This window comes from Pelodiscus sinensis, chromosome 10, assembly GCF_052426305.1.
Source record: "Pelodiscus sinensis isolate ZL-2025 chromosome 10, ASM5242630v1, whole genome shotgun sequence".
In the NCBI taxonomy this organism is placed as follows: Eukaryota; Metazoa; Chordata; order Testudines; family Trionychidae; genus Pelodiscus; species Pelodiscus sinensis.
The window spans coordinates 19,393,595-19,416,379 of NC_143061.1; the positions used below are offsets into that span (position 1 = coordinate 19,393,595).

Below are 22,785 nucleotides of genomic sequence, written 5' to 3' on the forward strand. Positions count from 1 at the left end.
ATGAAAATTAAAATATGTTTTGCAATCTATAATGAACACCTTTATAGCTTTGTTTAAGGTCATTTTAGTGGAAACATTCCTCAATGTGACTATATAATACAGATTGTTCTCTGGGGAACGCTCCCACATGCCTCCTCAGTTGCACTGCCAACTGTCAATTGTGCAAATCCAAAGACCCTTGCCTCGCTCCATGCCCCATGCCTTCCCTGAGACCATGCCCCTGTTCTATTCCTTCTTCAAGGCTCTGCCCCCACTGACTCTAGCTCCCCTCTCTCAATTGCTTATTTCCCCCCATACTCACTCATTTCACCAGGTTGAGGTGGGAGTTGGGGTCTGGGTGGAGTGCAGGGTGTGGGTGGGAGTTTGGGTGCAGGAGGGGGTGAAGGGTATAGGCTGCAGGCTTGGAGCAGGGGGTTGGGGTGCAGGAGGGGCGCTAGAGTTTGACACTTACCTTTGTCAGTTCCCAAAAGTGACTGGTACAGCCCTCTGGAAATGGCTCCAAGGTGGGAGGGGGAGTGTCAAGGAATCTGCCCATAGGTACCACCCATGCAGCTCCAATTGGCTACACTCCTGGTCAATGCGAGCTGTGGAATCTGTGCTTGGGGTCGGGGCAGCACATGAAGACACCTCCCCATCGGAGCCTCAGGGATGATGTCAGCCACTTCAGGGAGTGGCATGGAGTAAGGGCGAGCAGGATACCTGCCTAACAGTGGTAGCAGCTGCGGGTCCCAGGCTCTTTTAAATTGCCCAAGTCTCTGGGCAATTGCCGCCTTTGTTCCCACTTCCTCTGGCAACAGGCTACTGGGCACTCCAGATGGAGTGTTTTATTATCCATAGTTTGCTGGTTCAATGAGGAGCCAGGATTCTTAGTCCCTCAGCGTGAGAGGACGGGCTGACTCAGCAACAAGGCAAACAACAAGCACTGCTCATTGACTTGCTTTGCCCATCCGTAAAATCAGAATAATAATATCTGCCTCATAGGGTAACAAATAACTGTTGTAAAACACTTTGTTCTCTTCAGATGAAAGGCACTGTAGATGCTCCAAGTGTTATTTATTAGTACGCCACCACCAAGAAACCAACAGTAAAACTCTAAGTTTCATTGGCAGTGGCTCAAAGTCACTCACCTGTCTTCTGATTTCTGGGTGACTGTGGAAGAATGGACTCCAAGTAGGAATAGACATTTGTTTGGAAAAACATGAGGAAAGCAGGCAATGATTTATTTTACTTACAAGCATTTATACTTTTTGAACAGCAATTCAAATGGCAGCAATAGCCAAACACACTGTCGAGAGCACATCTAAAAACTGAGGAATAAAGAAAGCAGTGGTGTTCAAAATAGAACTGGTCTAAAAAACAGCAGCATCTTTATATGCTTTAGAATTTCAGTGAATGTTTTAAAAAACTGTAAAACTAAAACTAAAAACTGCATCCCCCAAACTACTCAATAAACCAAAAATATTTCAACAAAAATGATATTTTTAATTATTGATCAAAATTAATATTTTCAACAAAAACTTTTTATATGTTGATTTTTTCAAAGACAACCAGCTCTAGAGCAAGTCTTCAGGTGGTAGTTAGTCTCTGCTATCCTCAAAATCACTAGTTAAGATTCTGATCTGAATTGCATCTGGCATATGTTAATGGAGAACCCCTTCAAGCTTTATGCTCATGTAATATAATTGAGATGAGAGTTTGACTCACTGTTATTCAAAGTGCTGTGTGTGAGTGTTTTACTCCTCCTCGTACTGACTAAGAATTCCTTGTGAAGGGTGACACACCAAGAGACATCATTTAGCTAGCTGGCAAAAACTTCCAAGCACTACTCATTTTTCTTCATTTGGCCAGAGTACCACTAGCTGCCCTCTATACCCTTCCACCACATATGAAAGTCTTTTGACAATGTGATAATGATTGTAAAGGTAACTCTGCCCAAGTACTTGTTAGCAATACTGGATTGAGCATAGCAGAAATAACTGTTACTCCTTTCAGTTCTCAGCTCTGATATTCCAAACATGTTATTTACTTTAGCTATTTATTTTCTTGACCACAGTACCAGGTAAAATTCCCATAATGATAACCAATTAAACTCACGCAAATGTAAGGAGTTTATTGTCCGCTTTCCCCCGCCCCCATTATTATTCTCCATTTTGAACACAGACAATGCAATTCTTCATAGCTAAAACATTTTGCTTTGCCCAACAGGAATCCTAGTGACTCATGAGCAATTTGCCAATAGGTGGCATGAGTGCACTACTTAGTACTGCAGGTGTAGGCTGAAAATAATAACAAGTTTCATCCAACTTTCTGAAGACTGGTCAAAAGCCATTATGGCTAGTGTTAGCAATCAGCAATTGCCATAGAGGAACAAAAGTCTGAAGTTCACTGTATGAGCAAAGTATGCTGCAGCTACTAAAAATGTTAATGAATCAGTTATTTTTATTAGAAAGTTGTATATTCACAAACGGAGACTGAGTACACATGAAGTGGCTTATAAGAAAACAACGTGCAAAAATATCACGGGCAGCTGAGATTTTACCACACATTAATAGTGTGATTATTACAAGATAATGTAGTGATATTTTACCCTGAAATAATAAACCAGCAAACAGTTCCTCCTATAAATTGTGTGGCTGGTTCCAAAGCCCCCAGAAGCCAATAGAAAAACTCCTTTTTACTCTGATGAGGTAAGGCCTAAAATAAACTTTATGGATGTAGCTAGGACAGTTTTAGTGACGTGACTGCTCTTATGGGAAGGCATGGATCTTTCTTTCGGGGGGCAAGATTTCATTGTATTAAATCACAATTGTGTCTTATATCAAGCAACTAGACTCCTAGGGAATATAAATTATTTGGGTTTTATGAGTTGAAATAGAATATGTGTTCACAACTACCATGAACAGAGCAAAGGAGTTGATCTATTCTCAACCTTCCTTATGGCTCTCTCAGAATTTTCTCTTTTTTTATAGTCTGCGGTTTCTCAAAGGTACATCTCTGTGTGTATCAGATAGAAGTTATGGACCTGATGCAGAAATCTTTGGCTTGTCTTATTTAGGAGGTCAGACTAGATTATCATAACATCTTGTTCTGGCTTCAAAATCTATGATTCTACATTTGGGCACAGACCACCAGTGAAATGTTTTGGGAAGTCCTTGCAAAAGCACTCAGGTATTTTTTTTTTTAATCTATTCAGTGAGCATAGTAAAAAACAAACAAACCTAAACCCTTGTATCTCTCTATTTAATCAATTTATTTTTATATGGTCTATGTGAATATATATGAACTTATGGTCCACTCTATGGGAAAGTGTGAGAACCCTTAAATTAAAGATCAGGCATGCATTTTCAGTGAAAAGGTTCCTTCTAACTGCCATGAGTGGAAGGGGGATTTTCTAAGAAATTAAAGAACTGAGGGAGGAAAAGCTCAGCAAGCTTTTGCCATATTCACAAACTGGCAAAACACCAAAAGGTCAACACTATCCAATATGTTTCAATGTATTCTCGCTTTCTTGCTAATATTTATACTGCAGGAAGAGAATAGGATTTAACTTTATATATAGCACTTTCATACACATTGTCTGAAAGCTCTTTAGGAGGCAATGAATTACATGCTATTTGAGGAGTGATTTTTGTTTTCACTGTTTTTTCTTTTGAGTAAATATGATGAAGAGTTCTCTCATCCTGCACCTACTTCTTTCTCTCCAACTAAATTTGTTTCTTCTTGCTCCATATTTTTTGTTTGTTTGCAGGGAGTATATTTCACCCCTAGAATACAATTGCATAAAGGCAATTCTAGATTTATATGGCTACCCACATTCAAAGGGGAGCAGCCTTTGCCCAAGTCTCTCCCACATTAGCCTGTCTGTTTTTGGTTCTTAGATCCCAAATTTTAGTAAAGAAATGCCACAGATCTGAGGGGGAAAGTGAAGCAAACTGTCTAAATGACATCCTGCTTCCAGTGCTCCCCTCTAATCCCTAAATCAAATTGCCAGGTTTGTGTTCCTCTCCACACTCATTTGTGTGGTGCATAATGCTGTCAAAGTATGCCTTATGTGTGGGCTGCAAAGCCTTGAGGCTAAACCAACCCTGATGATTGGATGAGCCAGGGCTGCTTTGAGGGGAGCCTGAGGGCAACCCTCAGTGCTCCAGGCATGAGGCCCAGGACAATCCCTTCCTTTCTCCCCCCGACGCAGGCCCTGCTCCACCCCTTCGCCAAACCCTGCCATTGCTTTGCCTCCTTTCCCAAGGAATGTGGTCCTGGGGTTACTGAAGCCTGGCATGGGGGCAGTAGGGGTGACCCCCACACTCACCACACAGGTAGCATGAGCTGGAAAGGGCCCTCAGCCTGCTCCACCCCTCCATACTGTCCTTGTGGCCTGCTACACCCCGCTTCTCTGCAGCGTTGGGTAGCAGAGCACCTTGGGCTACGTTTAGACTGCAAGCCTCTTTCGAAAAAGAGTGTCTAGACCACAATCAGTACTTTAAAAAAAGCAAGCCACTTTTTTGAAAGAGAGCACCCATGCATTCTGGATACTCTCTTTGGAAAAAGCGCAGTTTGCATTACATAGAGCCTTTTTTTAAAAGAGCACTTTCGAAAAAAGGCATTCTTCCTTGCAAAACGATGTTTTCCGCGGTCGAAAAAACTGCTGCATTCTTTCAATTTACTTTCGAAAGAATGTGGCAGCTGTCTAGATGCAGGGGAAGTTTTTTAAAAAAAAAAGGCCACTTTTTTCGGAAAAACCCTGTATTCTAACACACCCTTGGAGCTGGGCATCTCTGCTTCTTGCCGCCATGAAGTTGAGTACAGTGGGCTGGGAGAGGGGATATGGAGCACGCTGCTGGGCCACTCTGGCTCCCACGACTCAAGTGGTGAGTGTGTGTGGGGCGATCACTGCTGTTGCCCCGCACCAGGCCTCCATAATCTTTCTTTCAAAAGAAGCCTGTAGTCTAGACGTAGCCTGACAGTAAGAGAGGGTAGCTCAAGAATCAAGAGTTACTGATAAGAGAGGGAAACAGCTGGAGAAGTCAACTCTGGCCTGAAAGGTCTGAGAACTAGCAGTTTTAGGGGAAGTGCCATTGTTGAGCTACTATGTTTATCCTTAATTATGAATCAAAGCATTCATCTCTTAAGAATGCTGATCACCGCAATGAGAATGGAGGAACTCTAACTTCTGAGTTTCATAGAACCCTTTAATTCTTCCACACGTAGTTTTCAATTGGGAAATCACTATCACTATTCATTTATCAATTTTAATAAACAAATGTCATAATTATTTAATTGTTTGTTGTAGCTCGGTTTCTGGACCATGAGGGCAGGTTACGGGACTATGGAAACTTGAAAATAAATCACCTGAAAATGCCCTTTTTTCATCAGCAAAACCTGACCATGTGAGAGACAAGAGACAGACTGAACCAGTTTACAGTGGTACCCAGCACTTCATGATAGTCTTGCTGGTTTATATGTCTTAAGTGTTAAATTGTAAAGATAATTATCTAAATTGGGACTTATGCTGTGCCATCTAGCTTTGTTTACATTTGTGCGCCCAACATTGCTAATGTTATTTCAGTCCAATTATTTTTAGCAATGTTAGGAAAACATACAATGACCATTTGGCTGTCACTGGTGTGTTAAGCGTTTGTGTTGATGGGGCTGCTGTGAGGAGGATATGATATACTGGATTTTTTAAAATGTTAATTACAACAGACAATTGGTCTAAACTATGGATCTAAACACTAGAACATCTGAACTAGAAATAACCGCTATCAAGGATTTAGAACCCCCCCCCCCCCACACACTAATATAGGCAAAATGACAGAGGTTAGATATGGAAAAAGAAATGAACACCGTTTCATCAAAATGGAATGTTAATTCTGAAATTTGCTCAACTTAGCAACAACATTATAATTATTTTTGGAGGTGACCGACAAGTTTCATGTTAATTTTGTTTCTGCTTTTTTTGTGAGAAGTTGAAATTTCAAGAACTTTTCATCACAATTTTTGACATTTTTCTGCTTGCATTGGTTATTGAGGGTTTGTGGATAGAATCTGAAATTGTGGATAGACTATGAGGAATGTACCACTGCTTCCCCATCACTATATTCTTAGTTCTGGGAAAGGAAACCTCCAAGCAATATTCTTCACAATATCTACTTGCTCTGTTGTAAACTACCATTCCAGTACAATATCATTTTTATGAAGTACAGCATCTTTTAATTAACATTTTGACTTATAGAGGTTTTTAATTCTCCAGGACATTTCACATAATATATTGCTGTGCAGTGATCATCCAACAACGAAATGTGGCAAAATGTGGAAATACAATTCTATTATGCTCTGTTGGAGTATTAATATTCACTTAATAAGATTGCATGCAATTATATTTCTTATAGTTGTTGTAATTGGTTTCCTGAGTGGCAAAATAAGAAAATGCTTACTCACAATATCTCTGGATTTCAGGAGTTCTGTGCTGGATACCATAGACGATGCACACAACAGCAAACATTCCAGTATTACACATTATGCTAGGCACTTCAATCAACTTGAGACAGGTTCTTCATCATATTCATTGTTTTCTCCTTTTGATTGAGCAAAGTTCTTACTCTCTTTTTTCTTATTTATCGGTGACTATAAAAACACTGGATCTGTTTCATGAACTGAATTATTTGTAACACCAGAGGATGATGGAAAATAGATGTGTTTTTTTTCTAGTAAGATTAAGTACATGTTGTGGTGACAAGCCTACTGTGTATATCACTGAAATCTAAACAGTGAATATAAAGATTGATATATATCTATATTAGAGCATTTGTATGTCTAACTGTCCATGAGTCCAAAAGCTTCAGAAGGGTAGCCAAGTTAGTAGGTAACTGGAAAAAATTAAAAAACAATGAATAGTCTAGCAGTGCCTTAAAGACAAACAAAACATGTAGATGGTCTCACGAGCTTTCATGGGCATAGCCCACTTCTTCAGATGAATGGAGTATTGAAGGTCCAGTTCCAAAATAAATTGTAGGAGATGGTAGGGAAAGAGAAAGAAGGCAAAAGACGAGGGAAGTTAATCAGAGTGTTCATTTTGCATGAAGCTGATAGAGAAGGAGCAAATTGTTCATAAGTTCCCGTTGTTTGGTTTTTTAAGTCATTAGGATGTGGAAGGTAGTGTGCTAGTTAGGTAATGTCTTTATTCAGACCTTTGTGATGGATCCCAAGCCTGATACAACAGGGTGACTTTGAGATCCATTAATGAGAGCCCTGTCAGGTTAAAGTATTCTCTGCTTTAAAGGTTTCTGTGTGTTGCCTTTTCAGATATCTGATTTGTGTCTATTAATTCTTTGCCATAGAGACTGTCCACTTTGGCCAATATACATGGCAGAGGGGCATTGCTGGCATTTGATGGCAAAGATCACATTAGTGGATGTACAGTTAAAGGAGCCTCTGATGTGGTGGCTGATGTGATTGGGTCAATGAGTCCATCTGTCTATGAGTTTGTTCAAGAACTCTTCCTAAACTGTAAGAGCTAGGACCACAAATTTGGTAGGCAACTTCCTCTTGTCATAGTTAAAGCAAGGCCACAGCTTGGTGTTGCCTGGAATCTAATTCTTTTCCACAACACAGAAAGGGAGGGGGCTGAAAACAGGAACAGTTATGCTCTGCAATGAACACTGGGGACAGTTATTCTGAAGAGTAACTTCAGGGGGGGGTGGCCACACCAGGAACAGAGTGGCTAGATGAAGCCAGAGCTCCCTATATTTCTGGCCACCAGTCTTGGATAATTGGCCCCCTTGCCAACAGACCCCTCTTCCCTGGCCTTTAGCTCTGACCATGGCAGCCCTGCCCCCAACAAGGAGCTGCCGGGTCTAGGGTTGGAATGTGAAGCTCTGTGACCCCGAGGAGCTGCCAGGGCTGAGGCTGTTCCATGCAGCTCTAGTTCCCACTCCTGGAGTTGCTGCTGGGAGTGGTCCTTGCGCCCCACCCCCCTCGGAGAGTCTGCTGGGGCCAGGCTGGATCTTGCAGCCCTGCCTCTCCAGAAGCTGCCAGAGCACGGCTGGGCTGTGAAGCTCTGGCCCCCTCTCACTTTCTGAGGGCTTTCCATGGCCTGGACCAGAATGTCCATCAGGGGCCAGGCTTGGGGGACGCTGGCAGGTGAAGTGCAGTCCTCACCACCATGGGTGACCCCAATGAACCCCCCCAAACATCCCAGCTCCCTACCCTGAGCCCCGCACCCGTGCCCTGACTCCTGCATCCCCTGTACAGCCAGCCCCCTGCCCTGAAGGACCTAAGAAACATCAGGTAAGTCTAGTGCTGTATACATTCTCAGAAAGTTCAATAGCTGTTTAGAAATAATCATAGTTGTAAATAGAACAATCAAATTATAATTCTGGGTTTTTTTAAATAATTATCTTCATAATGTTTTTCATGGTCCTTGACTAGGAAAACTGTAGCTAGTTACAAGATGTATGGTTTCATAACTTCTGGGGTTGGTTTTTAGATGAGAAGGGCTCTGTAATCTGCACCTTTTTAAAATACTTTGTTTAGCTTGTTTGCTCAACAAAGAATATCATTTGAGCTCAAGAAGTCTTACTTTAAACATATATAATTTATATAACATACACCATCTCTGTAATACTAGCAGCTGTTGGACAATGCCCAAAATGTTGCATTATATTCCTCCCATGTGAAGCTGTTTATATCTGTGATAAAAATATGTTGGAGCGATTTCCTCAAATTTATGAAGACTCTTCTACCCAACGTTGTCTCTTTTCATAGAATCTTATACAGTTGCAAGTAATCATATGAAACTCCGGTTCTTTGGATGCAAAATGAAACACTTCTATTGTAGATAATTCATATGTCTGTAGATAAGTGATTTTCATTATCAATAGGAAAAAAGAGGAATGATGCCACTGAACCAGGGAGAGGGCTAAATTTGCTGCAGGCCAGGTCAGAGCTTCTGTAAAGGTAAATCATTTGCATACAGATGACCCTGTGCTTCCCAGTAGATGATAAAAACTGATAGGGATGTTAGTGATCTGTGAAATTTGTGGGTCAGAACCTTGCTTTCTTAATTCCACCCTATGGAGTGTTTCCCGCAGAAACACATGAATATCTCAGCACAGTGGCCAGGATTGGATTTATGTGAAATCTTAGCATATTAAGGATTATATTTTGCCTTGTGTTGACACGCATGGTGTGGGAAGGGAATAGACTGAGAGCTTCTTTTTTGCACCTAGAAAGGCTAACATAGTTCTAGGGAAAATGCCCGTGTCAAGTGAATGTACTTTTTGGACAGATATTCAGAATTTGCTGCATTTTGTTCAGTGTTTTTTTTATTCCCCAGCACGAACTCTTTGCTTTTTTGCTACCTCTGCTGCTATGTTGCACTCTGTTTTCAAGCCACTAGGCCCTTAGTGTAAAATTCATTTGGCCTGAATTCTATGGTATACAATATGTATTTTTTTCTTAACATACTCAAATGCTATGCTTACACTGTACAATCCCATAACATTTTCAGCCATTAATTTATGCCTTTTTTTTAGGGATTTGCTTTCTTTTTTTTAATTGGGCCAGTTCCCGAGCTGATATAGCAGTATTGACTTCAACCTTTGAGCTATATTGATTTACACCAGCTGAGTAGCAAATACATTTTCATATGGGCAAATAATGAGTTTGCTCCTACAATCTGGGCTCAGGTGAATAAGGGCTGCAGGACTGGGTGAATTTTGATTGGTAGAGACAATAGAAATATCAGAAAGATAGAGTTCCAGAAACAACATATCCCTACAAGGCAAGTTTTCCCCACCACACATTTTTACTTAGAAAAGATAAAAGAGAGGCAGAATTGATTTTTAAATGATTCTGGGGTTAAAGACTGTGCTGCACTATTGAACTACCTTCCTAATTTCAAGGAATGAAGAACTACTCACTGAAAGTAACAAGTAGCACACAATGGCCCAGTATTGGGAGATGTAAAGCAAAGCAGTGATTTTATTTGTCTGGGCTAAGCCAAATGCTACAGATTCATTGGCTTCTTAACTCACCGTGCTACCTGTCAGTCCTTGAACAGATGCACGGCCTCCAGGCTCTCTTACCTTGCCAATAACTGGTCTCCTGGCAGGAACTCTCAGAGGACTTTCAGAAGGAAGCAAGCAACCCAGTAATAGCCCAGTATGAATAGAGGAAATAAATGAAAATGGAAAGTACAGAGTTTCCCCTGTTTACATTACCATATATATAGAAAGACTATAAGCCCAATAATCCTGTCCCACACCTTCACAGCAGGACACGGCACATATTAGGAGGAAAAATGAGAAAGATCACATTTCCTTGCAGCTGTAACTTGCTGGTTAAGTGTGAGGTTTTGAACACGAGATTTTATTTGACATTTAAAAAAATGACTTTGAAACTCTCAATCTGCCAAAGCCCACATGCATGGGTGCGGGAGTGTCAAAGGAGGGACATACACACACACACACTTATTCTTACTGGAACATCCAAATGCTATGGGGTTCCTTCCTCTTGTTTATAACTCATCTATAATGTACATAATTTTCAACACTAAATGTCTGTGTGGGCCATAGGAGCTGTGGCAATGAGATGAATGATATCCACCAGAACAGGTGTGCGCTGAAAATTAAACTGAATTTGCTCTTATTTTGGCTGGGAGAGCTTTTCCTCTGGGCTTTACCTTATGCCACGAGTGACTTTTTTCCTTTTAATCACTGTTAGAAATGTGGACTCAACTGGACATGTGAAATAGAAAGTCAGGCAACTTAAGTGCTTTTCAAGAAATGCTGGAGTGTTTTAATCAGGGCCACTAGCAGCCAGCTGTGAGTTTCCCTTACATAAGTAATGGTCTAACTAAATAAATTGCTCTTTGCACTTATTTTTGCCTTGAGAAAAGAAGCCCAAATTATCCAGTAATAAGGATGTTTAATAGAACTGTTGCAATCAGTTATTGCTTCTGTAAATCATAAGAACATAACTAACCAAAAGGAGGCTGAGAGGAGATAGGATTCTCTCTATGAATACATCAGAGGAACTAATACCAGGGAGGGAGAGGAATTATTTAGGTTAAGCGCCTATGTGAACATTAGAAGAAATTGATATGAAGTGGCCCTCCAGTTTAGACGTGAAATTGGGTGAGGGTTTCTAACCATCAGAGGTGTGGCGTTCTGGAACAGCTTTCCAAAAAGAGCAAAAAATGAACCAGCTTCAAGACTGAGATAGATAAGTTTATGAAGGAGATGGTACGATGAGACTCCTCACAATGACATATGGTCCAGCAGTGACGGCCAGTAACAAAAATCTCCAATGGCCAGATATAGGACAGTAGATAAAGAGGGTTCTGAGTTACTACAGAATATTCTTTTCCAGGTATCTGCCTGATGGGTCTAGCCCACACGCTCTGGGTCTAGCTGATCACAATATTTGGAATTACCCCACTTCTCCTCCAAGTCAGATTGGCATAAAGCCTAGTCCTTCCCCCGACACCTTCTTCTGCAGTATGCAGCACAGGTCATATGCAGATTTAAACTATAGGTTGGACAAAATCAGGACTCTCTGGTTTGGCAACAGCCATGATCTAGCAGGACCACAGATGTTCCTGTACCGGTGAGTACTGACTGGAGCCCCAGTGGCAAGAAGGTTGGCAATTGGAAGTAATACTGGCACTATTGCATCATTCTGTTATTATCTTAATTGCCCCACACCTGTAGCAGTTGCTGGCACAAGATTTATTCATTTTAACTGAAGGAGACTGCATTGAGGCCAAGCAATTGGATCTCTTACATCTACTTGTCACACACACACGCACACACACTTCCATCATTTGTCTTCCTGTCTTCCACAGCACACACAGGACAGCGAGTCAAGAAAAGAAGATTAAAGAAAAGAAGACAGAAGACCTGTCACCTGCCTGAGCCTCTACAAGTCTGTCCTGTTCCTTGAGTTCCCTTTTCTCTATCCTGAAGACATCTATTTACCTTTGCCTCCGCACACTGAGATGGTGGTATCATCCCTATTTTTTTTGTTGCCCCAACTTTGGCCACTTGTATTTTGGGCCCTGGCTTCACACCATTGTTTTATTTGTGACAGCCAGATTTTGTGTTAGTTTTTTAAGTTCAATGTTATGTTAATAAAATAGTAGTTGTTTCAGCCATTTTGTGTTGAACTGTGTTGAATAATACTCAAGCAAAATGCAGGACAATGTAGCACTTTAAAGACTAACAAGATGGTTTATTAGATGATGAGCTTTCGTGGGCCAGACCCACTTCCTCAGATCAAATAGTGGAAGAAAATAGTCACAATTTTCTTCCACTATTTGATCTGAGGAAGTGGGTCTGGCCCACGAAAGCTCATCATCTAATAAACCATCTTGTTAGTCTTTAAAGTGCTACATTGTCCTGCATTTTGCTTCAGCTACCCCAGACTAACACGGCTACATTTCTATGACTAATACTCAGTGATAGAGATACAGCAATGGTGGAGAGCCTGGGCTCTCCATGGGATACACTTACATAGACAAGATTACATCCTTGTTTAACACTGTCTGGGAGCCCCAGTGGCAAGAGGGCTGGTGGCTGGGAGCCCGGTAGGGCAGGGGCCAGAGCCAGAGCCAGAGCTGGAGCCAGATAGTGCAGCTGGCGCTGCAGCTGGGGTTGCAGCAGTTGACGCAGCAGCCTGGGCTGCCAGGAGTTGTCAGCTGGGGGGCTGGTAGTAGTGGACCTCCCCATGTCTGGTAAATTCCCTCTGAGCAGAGAGGTCCAACCTGTAGTATAAATGGTGAATTCCCTATAACTTGAAGTCTTATGTGATTTTGAAGACTTCAGTAACTCAGCCAGAGGTTAAGGGTCTGTTAAAGGTGTGGGTTGTTGAAGGAGGTCCTAGATGATCATGATGGTCTCTTCTGACCTTAAGGTCTACAAGCCTATAAATGGAAGGGATCTCATGGACCTTGAAGTCCAGTCTCCTGCTACTGCAAATAATCTTGTTGTCAAACTCTCTCTAGATGCTGTATGTATTGGGATTATCCCCAGGCTGTTCCTCTTTCAGGACAGGAAACTTAACTCAGGTTTCTTGGGCAACAGGAGAGGCTGGAACGAATTGAGTGGCATTGGGCTCAGCATCTCTGAGTAGCCAGTCATGAGCTCTATTATGGCTTTTACTGCATGGCTGAAATGTAATCACCACCAGTTTCATAACACCCTTTTAAGCAAAAGCACCTAATGGTTTTTGAGGTCCTTATAATAAACAGGCATGATGCCAATAATGGAACCGGGTAAGCAGATAGTGCAAAACTATTTCATTTATTTAACTTATTTAGGTCATTGGTAAATTGGAAGAATAATTAACTAAAATGTTGTGCAATTACAAATGTTCACATCATTTCTCTTGCATCTTTTTTCCACTATATATAATGTCACTGCAGAGGAGAAAATATATTTTAACATACAGTACCAGCATTACAGTCAAATCTAATCAACCTTCAAATGCAGATAATTTTATGCTTCTTTGAACATAGTTCATAGGATCACACCATTTGGTACTGCATTCATTTCACTTCTCAGAAATTGTTTTTCTTTTTTTTTTCTTTTTTTTTAAAGAGCTGTTAAAGCTATTACACAGGGAAAGTGGACAGTGGGTTTTAGAAAGCTGAGAAGTTTTGTCAGCATTTCACAAAAAGCTCCTGTGAAAAGGGAAAGTGGCAAGTTTTGGCTTGAAATGAAGGTCACAGAAAAATGTCATACTTCATGTTTAGGGTGCATTTACAAATAGTTTATAAATTAGGAATTGGCAATCTTTGGCACACAGCCCATCTGGCGGTCTGTGAGACAGTTTGTTTCTGTTGAACATCCACAGGTACAGTCCCCCACACCTCTCAGTGGCTACAGTTCCCTGTTGCCAGCCAATGGGAGCCACGGGAAACAGTGGACAGCATGTCCCTTAGGCCTGCACTATTTCCCGCAGCCCACATTGCCTGTGAACCGTGGCCACTAGGAGCTGGGGATGGGGCCTGCCTGTGGACACTCAACATGAACCCATGGCTCATGAACCTGATGGGCCACTAAATGTTGCTGAATGTTGTTCTAAAAGTTAATGAATTAATACATGTTATAAACATGTGACAGACACAACTAATATATGATTGGGAGAAGGTGCTATAGATTTTTCAGGTACCTAAAAGGTTGTCACAGGGAGGAGGGAGAAAACTTGTTCTTACTGGCCTCTGAGGAGAGAACAAGAAGCAATGGGCTTAAACTGCAGCATGGGAGGTTTAGGTTGGACATTACTGTTAGGGTGGTTAAACACTGGAATAAATTGCCTAGGGAGGTTGTGGAATCTCCATCTCTGGAGATACTTAAGAGCAGGTTAGATAAATGTCTATAAGGGATGGTCTAGACAGTACTGGGTCCTGCCATGGGGGCAGAGGAGTGGACTTGATGACCTCTCGAGGTCCCTTCCAGTCCTAGTATTCTATGATTCTATGATTACAATAACCCATATCATGCATTTACACTGACTTCGGGTTCTTGGTGTAACCAGAAGCAGTGAGATCACTGACAAGGGAGAGTGAAGTCTACTTTTCAGCCTTAGCTGAGAAGCAGTTTACTTTTAGTTCATGCTGTAGAAGCACATGACTTTACACTCTAAGGTTGTAAGCTCAATCCCTCTTGCTGACAGCGAGGGTCTGTCAGCTTTACATTAGGATCTCTGAAAATATTGTGAATTATATAGATATGAATGTAGATAATTTAAGACATTCAGATGTTTGCCTAGGGGTCATGTTGTTGCACAATTCCTGAAGAACAATCTTCCTCTTGTGATGAATTTGAGTTTCCCTTAAACGTCAGGCTACATTTTGAAAAGAATCTCCAAGCAGTCAGAATAGTCCCTCAGAGGTGGGGAGCCTCACAGATAGGGAGGTGTTGTCTTCATCAGTGTTGGGAAGAAAATATGCAGCCATTTTATTGTTGCTGTACCTCCTCTTTCCCCACTTGTTTCCTTCCATCATTTTGGGCACTTAGTCTCCCCATGGGCTTGAAGAAGGGATGAGGCCTTTGTGTGTGATTGGTTTCCCAAAAGGTTACAGCGTAAATCAAGGCAACAGCTTACCCCCGCTGAGATGTGCTTTCCAAACTGGAAAGAAAAGTTTAAAAATATGAATTGTCAGTTAGAAGTTATGTGGAGCAGCTTTAAACACCATCATTTATGAGGTCCTTCTGATTATGATGGCATTGATCCCAACTGCATAGCTCAGCTTGTACTGAGTGCCATTTACACAAAGCTCTCCTTGCAGGCTTAAGATAAGTCTTTGACTCTGATTCATACTTAATAAGCAGTAAGACTTGCAAGAGGACTCTTGATATGTGGCTGCAGCTTCTAGTTTTTACATTAGTTCTATGCACATTGGAATCCAAATGCTGTTGCTTTGCACCGCTGAATGCAATTTCACTTAATGATGGCAGTGATGGATAGTTACATATTCACAATCAATAGCCTCAATACCTGATCATAAACCTACACTATGAAGAATTATTTTAACATTTACTCTTCATGCTCTTTAGAAAACTAATTTATTTCTGTTCATGAGTGGAGGCCGGAGAATTAAAGATTCAGATAAATTACCCTGACTTCCACCCTTTGTGTCCCCTGCAGTGATCTAAAAGACAAAAACCCAACCCCCCCCCCCCGGGCACTTTTTGCGCAAAAGCATCCGTGCCAATCTAGACGCACTTTTGTGGAAATAATTTTAACGGAAAAAACGTTTCCATTAAAAGTATTTCCGCAAAATCATGCCAGTCTAGACGTAGTCATTACTGTGTTGCACAGTTTATGAATGTTAATTCACACAGGTTGACTGATTTTTTTCAAACAGATTCAAATAATGGAAAATAACTAATTGAAACATATGTGCTAAACATTGTTATGGGTTGTGTTTAACTCCATTGATCCCAGGGAGCAGAAGAGATGAGCTTCACTTGGATAAATGTAAGAAATGATTAATTTCCTTTATGGAAAAACGTAATTGAAACAATAGCAACTCCCACTTCAAACACAAGCATGTGTCACTGACCAAAACACAGACACAAATCATCAAAGGGGTTTCACTGGAAAATGTCCTGGGAAGGTTTATATTTCTGTGACAGGCTGCTGGTTAGGAAACCTGAACCAGAGCTCTGTAGGGCCAGTACCACCAGGAAAGGTTAATTGGAGGTGGCTGAATAAGCCTAAACCTAAGGGGCAAACGGGGAACAGCTGCTGGCCTCATTAGCCAGTGAGAGGGAAGGATAAGCATGGGAGGAGCCAGGGAATAGAGGCTATGCTCCCCAGCTAGTTGTAAAAGAGGTCCCCGAGGTGACAGGTCTGAAACTCTGTAAATAGAAGGTGGTGGGAATTGACACTGACAATAAAGAGCATGGGTGAATGCACTGAAAGAGGGGTCTTATGTCTGGTTTGTGTGTGCAAAAGGAGTCAATGGGGCTATTTTGTGAAGCCTGTTATGTTCCTATGAAGATGATACAGAAGACTGAGGGAAGCCACTGAAAAACTGATAGCTTAGCTCTCAGAAAAAGCTATCTGAGACCTTTTGGGCTCAGTGTTAACAAAATATGGTCTTGGAGCGATGAGCAAAGAAACAGTCTCCTGTTAGATTCCTGCAATGGTCAGGGAACCAGGGTGTTGTACATTCTGTGAATAAACTGAATTGTTTCAAAGATGATTGAGTCCATCAACAATTTCTACTCAAACAACCCTTAGGGCCCTGAATTTGACTAATGATTCAAGTGAAAAATGAGACTATTACTAAAGAACCATTATTACTAAGGAACCAAGGACAGCTAACAGAGGATTCTATGTATTCACTTATCTGAAGAAAAAGAATGCAGCATATAGGTTATAGATCTATGTGAAAGAGTATATTTATCTGTGCCAAGAATTCATACCTGCTAACTCTTTTCTCTCTTCTTTTTTACAGGATATTTTTAAACATGGGGAAGACAAAAATAGCTTGTATGTTCCAGGGAAAGAATGAATGACCTCTGGACAAAGTGAAGATGTTCAATAACTAAGGCAAGAACTAAACCTTGGATTTAGGAAGAAATGATATTAAGCGATTCTCTAATTTGCAGGCTGTTCTGGAAAGCTCCCAGTCATATTACATTGCTATGGTAGAGCTACATTGCCACAAATCTTGTCAACCTGTTTTTCAGTACAATACCATAATGCCACTTGAACGAGGCAGAAGTGTATGCCTGGTCTTGTCTAGGAATCAGGTAATTAAGGCCGTTAAGCGATGCTCCCTACCATAATGATTTGTGCTCTCCTCAGGCTAGCTAGCAATTGTGAAAACAACTAGTGCATCATTATACCTATGTTAAAAATAGACAACCCTTAATAAAATATGGTGAAATTATAGCAAACCATAGTTATAGAGCCTATCAGACACATTTCTTTCTTTCATTTCCAGTTTCTGGTATTTATAGTATCACTTTTATGATGCTATAGCTAAGTATTCATTGCCATTTCCACTGTATACCCAGTTATTCAGGAGTTCATAATTCAGTCCACTTAATTTGCATCACGCTGAAATTTGGCATACAAATTGTCACTCTGAATGCAAATTGTCTTGGGGGAAAAGGGCTTTAATTGATTAAAACTTTGTAAGCTATAAAGGTAGTAAAAAGACAGTGGTTTAGGCAATTCAACTGCTACTTTTTAAACTAGAATGGTGGTGTTGTTTTAAACGATACATGGCTGGTAGGCTCATTGGGAGGTGCTACTAGTAGTACATGTTGGACCTCCCTGGTCCAGCACCGTTGAGGCCTGACCTGTCCTGGATAAGATAATTGCTGGACCAGGCGAGGTCTCCTGCTACCGGCCCCCAAGCCGGCTCCCTGGGAGGCCCAGGCTCTTGCTCCTGCCACAGATCTCTGGCCCTGTGCATCTAGGGGCAGCCACAGGTCAGAGGCTGCCACAGGGCTCTGATTCCAGCTCCACATTCCCAGGGGCTCCCATGGTGCCTTGGACACACACTCCTGAGGGTTGCCAGGTGACTCTGGCCCCACATTGCTGCCGGGCTCCTGCCTGAGCCCTGCACTCCCAGGGGCTGCCAGGTGACTCCAGCCCTGGTCCCACATTGCTGCTGACCCTGATTCCCCAACCCAGCTGGATGTCCTGCCTTTAGGCTCCTTGGCTCTCTAGTCCAGGACCACAGATGTTGCCAGACCAGAGTGCCTGTTTTCAGAGGTACAACCTGTATCACCATTCAACCAATCAGAAAATGTATACAGAGCATGCTTGCACTCCTACTGAAGTCAGTAATAAAAATTCTATTCATTTCTAAGGTGCAGATCCATTCCTATAGCATGGTACCTGCTTGCAGAGATGAGTTCTATTCTATAGAGAATCTACATGAGGACTTAGCATCACTTATGCCCCTGAAACAAAATGAATGGCCATCTAAGTCACCTGACTCTGTTTCTATTCTTGACTGAACAATAGACTGCTTCTGCTCCAATTAAATGGGTATAAGATCCAAATTCACTTTCTGTATCTGTGTCAGAAGTTTACTTAAGAAAATATCTGTAGAAAGTGAACATAATGAGGTAACATGACTGAAACAAAACTTATTTACTAGTAACCATAATCATTTGTAAGTAATTTTGATTGTCCCAATAAGACCCCAAGGCTACGTCTACACTGGCAGCTTCTTGCACAAGAACTGTTTTGCGGAAGGGTTCTTGCGCAAAAAGTCTTCCAGAAGAGCATGTCTACATTGGCATGTGCTTTTGTGCAAGAGATGTGCTTTTGTGCGAGAGCATCCATGGCAGTGTGGATGCTCTCTTGCACAAGAAAGCTCTGATGGCCATTTTAACCACAGCAGATTCTTGCACAAGAAATTAATGTTGCCTGTCTACACTGCCCTCTTGTGGAAGAGCTCTTGTGCAAGAGGGCTTATTCCTCGTGGAGAGAGGAATAACTCTTCTGGAAGAAGCCCTGTTTTACAATGCTATACTGTAAATTTACTTGCTGAAGAATGCGCATGCAGTGTAGACAGCAGGCAAGGTTTTGTGCAAGAACAATTGTTCTTGCACAAGAAGCTGCCAGTGTAGACATAGCCCAACTGTTTCAATAGATTATCTTACACTGGGATCCGGAAGATAAGAATCAAGACTGCCGGGTACAGTGCTCAACTTGTGTAAATAGAAAGAAGGGGTAAAAAGTCTGTTGATGGGAAGTTTCATTTGAGACCATACGACTCTGTGCACATTTCGAAAGCAAAACATTCAGAACAACACACAGCTCTGGCTTGGGTGACTAAGCAGTAGCCAGAGACAGGATCAACTGTCTTTTTAAGATATTACCCCAAAGTTTCCTTTGCATTTCTAGTGAAATTTTGTAGATTTCTGGGAGTCTTGTCCCTGAGGAACATAAAATAATGTAAAGATAATCCTTGATGCTTGGGATCAAATTATCCTCCAACAATATTATCACACATTTACTATCTGAGGGTATGTCTACACTACAAAGTTAATTCAAACTAACAGCCGTTAGTTCAAATTAACTTTCATAGGCACTACACATGCAAACCGCTAGTTCGAACTTAAACCTAATTCTACGAGGACTAACTCCTAGTTCGAATTAAGTAGTTCGAATTAAGCACTGTGTAGCCACTTAATTCGAACTAGTGGGAGGCTAGCCCTTCCCAGCTTGCCCTGGTGGCCACTCTGGGCACAACCAGGGAAACTCTTCTGCCTCCCTCCCAGCCCCGGAGCCCTTAAAGGAGCACGGTCTGGCTACGGTGCCCATGCCAGGTGCAAGCCTGCCAGCACCCAGCCAGCAGACCCTGCACCTGGCATGGCATGAGCCAGCCACCTGCTGCCATCCAGCCCTCCCCCTCTTCACAGGACCAGGTTGGCAGCTCCCAGGAGCCTGCCCGGGGCCGCAAGAGGCAGGCGCCCGCCTGGTCTAGTGCAGAGATTATGGACCTCATCCAGGTTTGGGGGGAGGCCTCCAATGTCCACAATCTCCACACTAGGCACAGGAAAGCAGCTGTCTAGGGCAGGATAGCTGCCAGCCTGGCCACCAAAGACCACATGCGAATCCAGGAGCAGGTTTGCATGAAAATCAAGTTGGTCCACTGAGACCCCCGACCCTGAGCTTAGAACATAAGAACATAGGAATGGCCGTACTGGGTCAGACCAAAGGTCCATCTAGCCCAGTAGCCTGTCTGCTGACAGCGGCCAACACCAGGTACCTCGGAGGGGCTGGACTGAAGACAATGACCAAGCCATTTGTCTCGTGCCATCCATCTCCAGCCTTCAACAAACAGAGGCCAGGGACACCGTTCCTACCCCCTGGCTAATAGCACTCCATGGACCCAACCCCCATGACTTTATCTAGCTTCTCTTTAAACTCTGTTATAGTTCTAGCCTTCACAGCCTCTGTGGCAAGGAGTTCCACAGGTTGACTATTTGCTTTGTGAAGAAGAACTTTCTTTTATTAGTTTGAAGCCTGCAACCCATTAATTTCATTTGGTGTCCTCTAGTCCTTATATTATGGGAACTAATGAAGAACTTTTCTTTATTCACCCTCTCCACACCACTCATGATTTTATATACCTCTATCATATCCCCCCTCAGTCTCCTCTTTCCTAAGCTGAAAAGTCCCAGTCTCTTTAGCCTCTCTTCATATGGGACCTGTTTCAAACCCCTAATCATTTTAGTTGCCCTTTTCTGAACCTTTTCCAAGGCCAAAATATCTTTTTTGAGGTGAGGAGACCACATCTGTACACAGTACTGAAGATATGGTGTACCATAGTTTTATACTTCCCCATCTCCTTCTTTCCCTGGCTTCCCCCTTCCAGCTCCCTCCTCCCAGATTTCCCCCTCCCCTCTCCCACCTCCTTTTCCCAGTCTCCCCAGAGGTTCATCCCCTCCCACCTGCAGTTTTGTTAAATAAAGAGAGTTTCTATTTTTGAACACACGTGTCCTTTATTTTTTACATCAGGAAGGGGGGCTAGGGAGGGGTAAGTGGAAGGAGGTGAGGGAGGAATGGGGCACGAGCCCCCAATGGGGAGGACTGGGGTGGCTCTGCAGGCTCCTCGGGGTGGAAGCTTTCCTGCAGGGCCTCCTGGATCCTGACAGCCCCCCGATAACCCCCCCCCCGGATGGCAGCCTGCAGAAAGTGCAGCAGGGCTGATGGCCGAGTGCTGTGATGTGCCGAGTGTGGGCACTCAGGGCATGACTGCTTTGCTGTCCCTCATTGAGGTAGACAAGCAAGCGGGGAACCCTGAGAACTGTCTGCCTTGGGTGGGGGTCGGGTCTCTTTAAGAACAGCCGTCAGCTAGCCTGAGGCAGAAGCTCCACACTCTAAGTCCTGGTTGCGGCCAGCCTTAACTTGGGTTCAGGGTCCACTCAGTGTGGACATGCTAGTTCGAATTAGCAAAACGCCAATTCGAATTAGTTTTTAGGTCTAGATGCACTAATTCGAATTAGCTTAGTTTGAATTAACTCATTCGAATTAAGTTAGTTCTAATTAGTGCTGTAGTGTAGACATACCCTGACTTATACAAAAAAGAGTTCACAAAGGATAGTTTTTTGCATGGCTCTATCAAATGACTACTTCATATATCCCATTTGTAAACTGTTCCTGAATTGTTTTGGTTTGTTTCCCTTCTATGCATACAAGTTTTATTGCTATAGGTGGAAACAAGGACCCTACAACTTGGTAGCCTGCCCCTTTAAGAGCAGAGGACTTGGGACAGTCAGTTGGCTCTGTTCTGTTAGCCCTGCCACTCTACACGGGTGCTAGGGGTTGGACAGGTAGGGAGAAGCCTGGCTATGGGGAACTGGTTGGAGAGCAGAGGAGAAGACTGTGAGGACCTCATGGAGAGTACAATGTAGGCAAGGGCCTTTGGAAGACTCCAGTTAGGAAGGGGAGTTGTAGCAGCTCAGGCAAAAGCAGGGAGCATCCCAAAGGAGCTCAGGAGGGACTGAGGGGAGAGATGGAAAGGTGAAAGCTGAGTCCAGCCGGTAGAGAGAGAAGCTCTTGAATTACAGGAGAGAAGACAGGCCCCTTAGGAAGAAGGGGCTCGGCACTATTTGGCTGTGTCTAGACTGCATCCCTCTGCCGACAGATGGATGCAAATCAAGCACTTCAGAAGTGCAAATGAGTCCAGGATTTAAATATTTTTTGAGGAGTATAGGATCTGCCAGAAAAGCCCCAGCTGACAGCAGAACCGTGGCTACACTTTACTTTCACTTTTGACACTGAGCCTGATTGGCACAGCATCGGAACGTGAGTATGCAAATGAAGTCTGGGATATTTAAATCCCAGGCTCATTTGCACTTCTGAAGTGCTTGATTTGCATCCCTCTGTCGGCAGAGGGATGCAGTCTTGATGTAGCCTTTGAGACTGGGACAAAGATCTGGTTTATTTTACTTTGGATATGGATACCCTGGAAGTGGGTGAGGCTAAATGAGACTTAGCCAGAGGGCTAAGTAACTGAAGAAGCCTGTAAGGTGTTCGTGGCTGGTCAGAGCTAGAATAAAACCAGAGGAACCCGAGGCAAAGCTGCTGCTGTACCTCAATGAGTCTGAAAGGGGTGGTTTGGGACAACGAGATTTTGCTATCCCAGGGCCCTTCTGAGGATTTATGGGGCCCTCTGCAGTACTATTAAACTAGTGCCCCATGCCAGATGGTAGTCAAGGGGTAATGACTTTTAGAAACACTAATATTTTTAAAGCAACACACTAAATTCAGAAACTGAAAGTATATACCTGGGGTTGA

At 42.7% G+C, this 22,785-nt stretch overlaps 1 long non-coding RNA gene across 1 annotated transcript; it reads left to right on the forward strand.

Annotated features, from left to right (window-relative positions):
* Window positions 1-8,817: 8,817 nt before the first annotated feature.
* Window positions 8,818-12,154, forward strand: LOC149523851 (uncharacterized). Its single transcript, XR_016350393.1, has 2 exons — window positions 8,818-8,955; window positions 11,846-12,154. It is a non-coding gene; the product is annotated as an uncharacterized LOC149523851 (long non-coding RNA).
* Window positions 12,155-22,785: the final 10,631 nt, after the last annotated feature.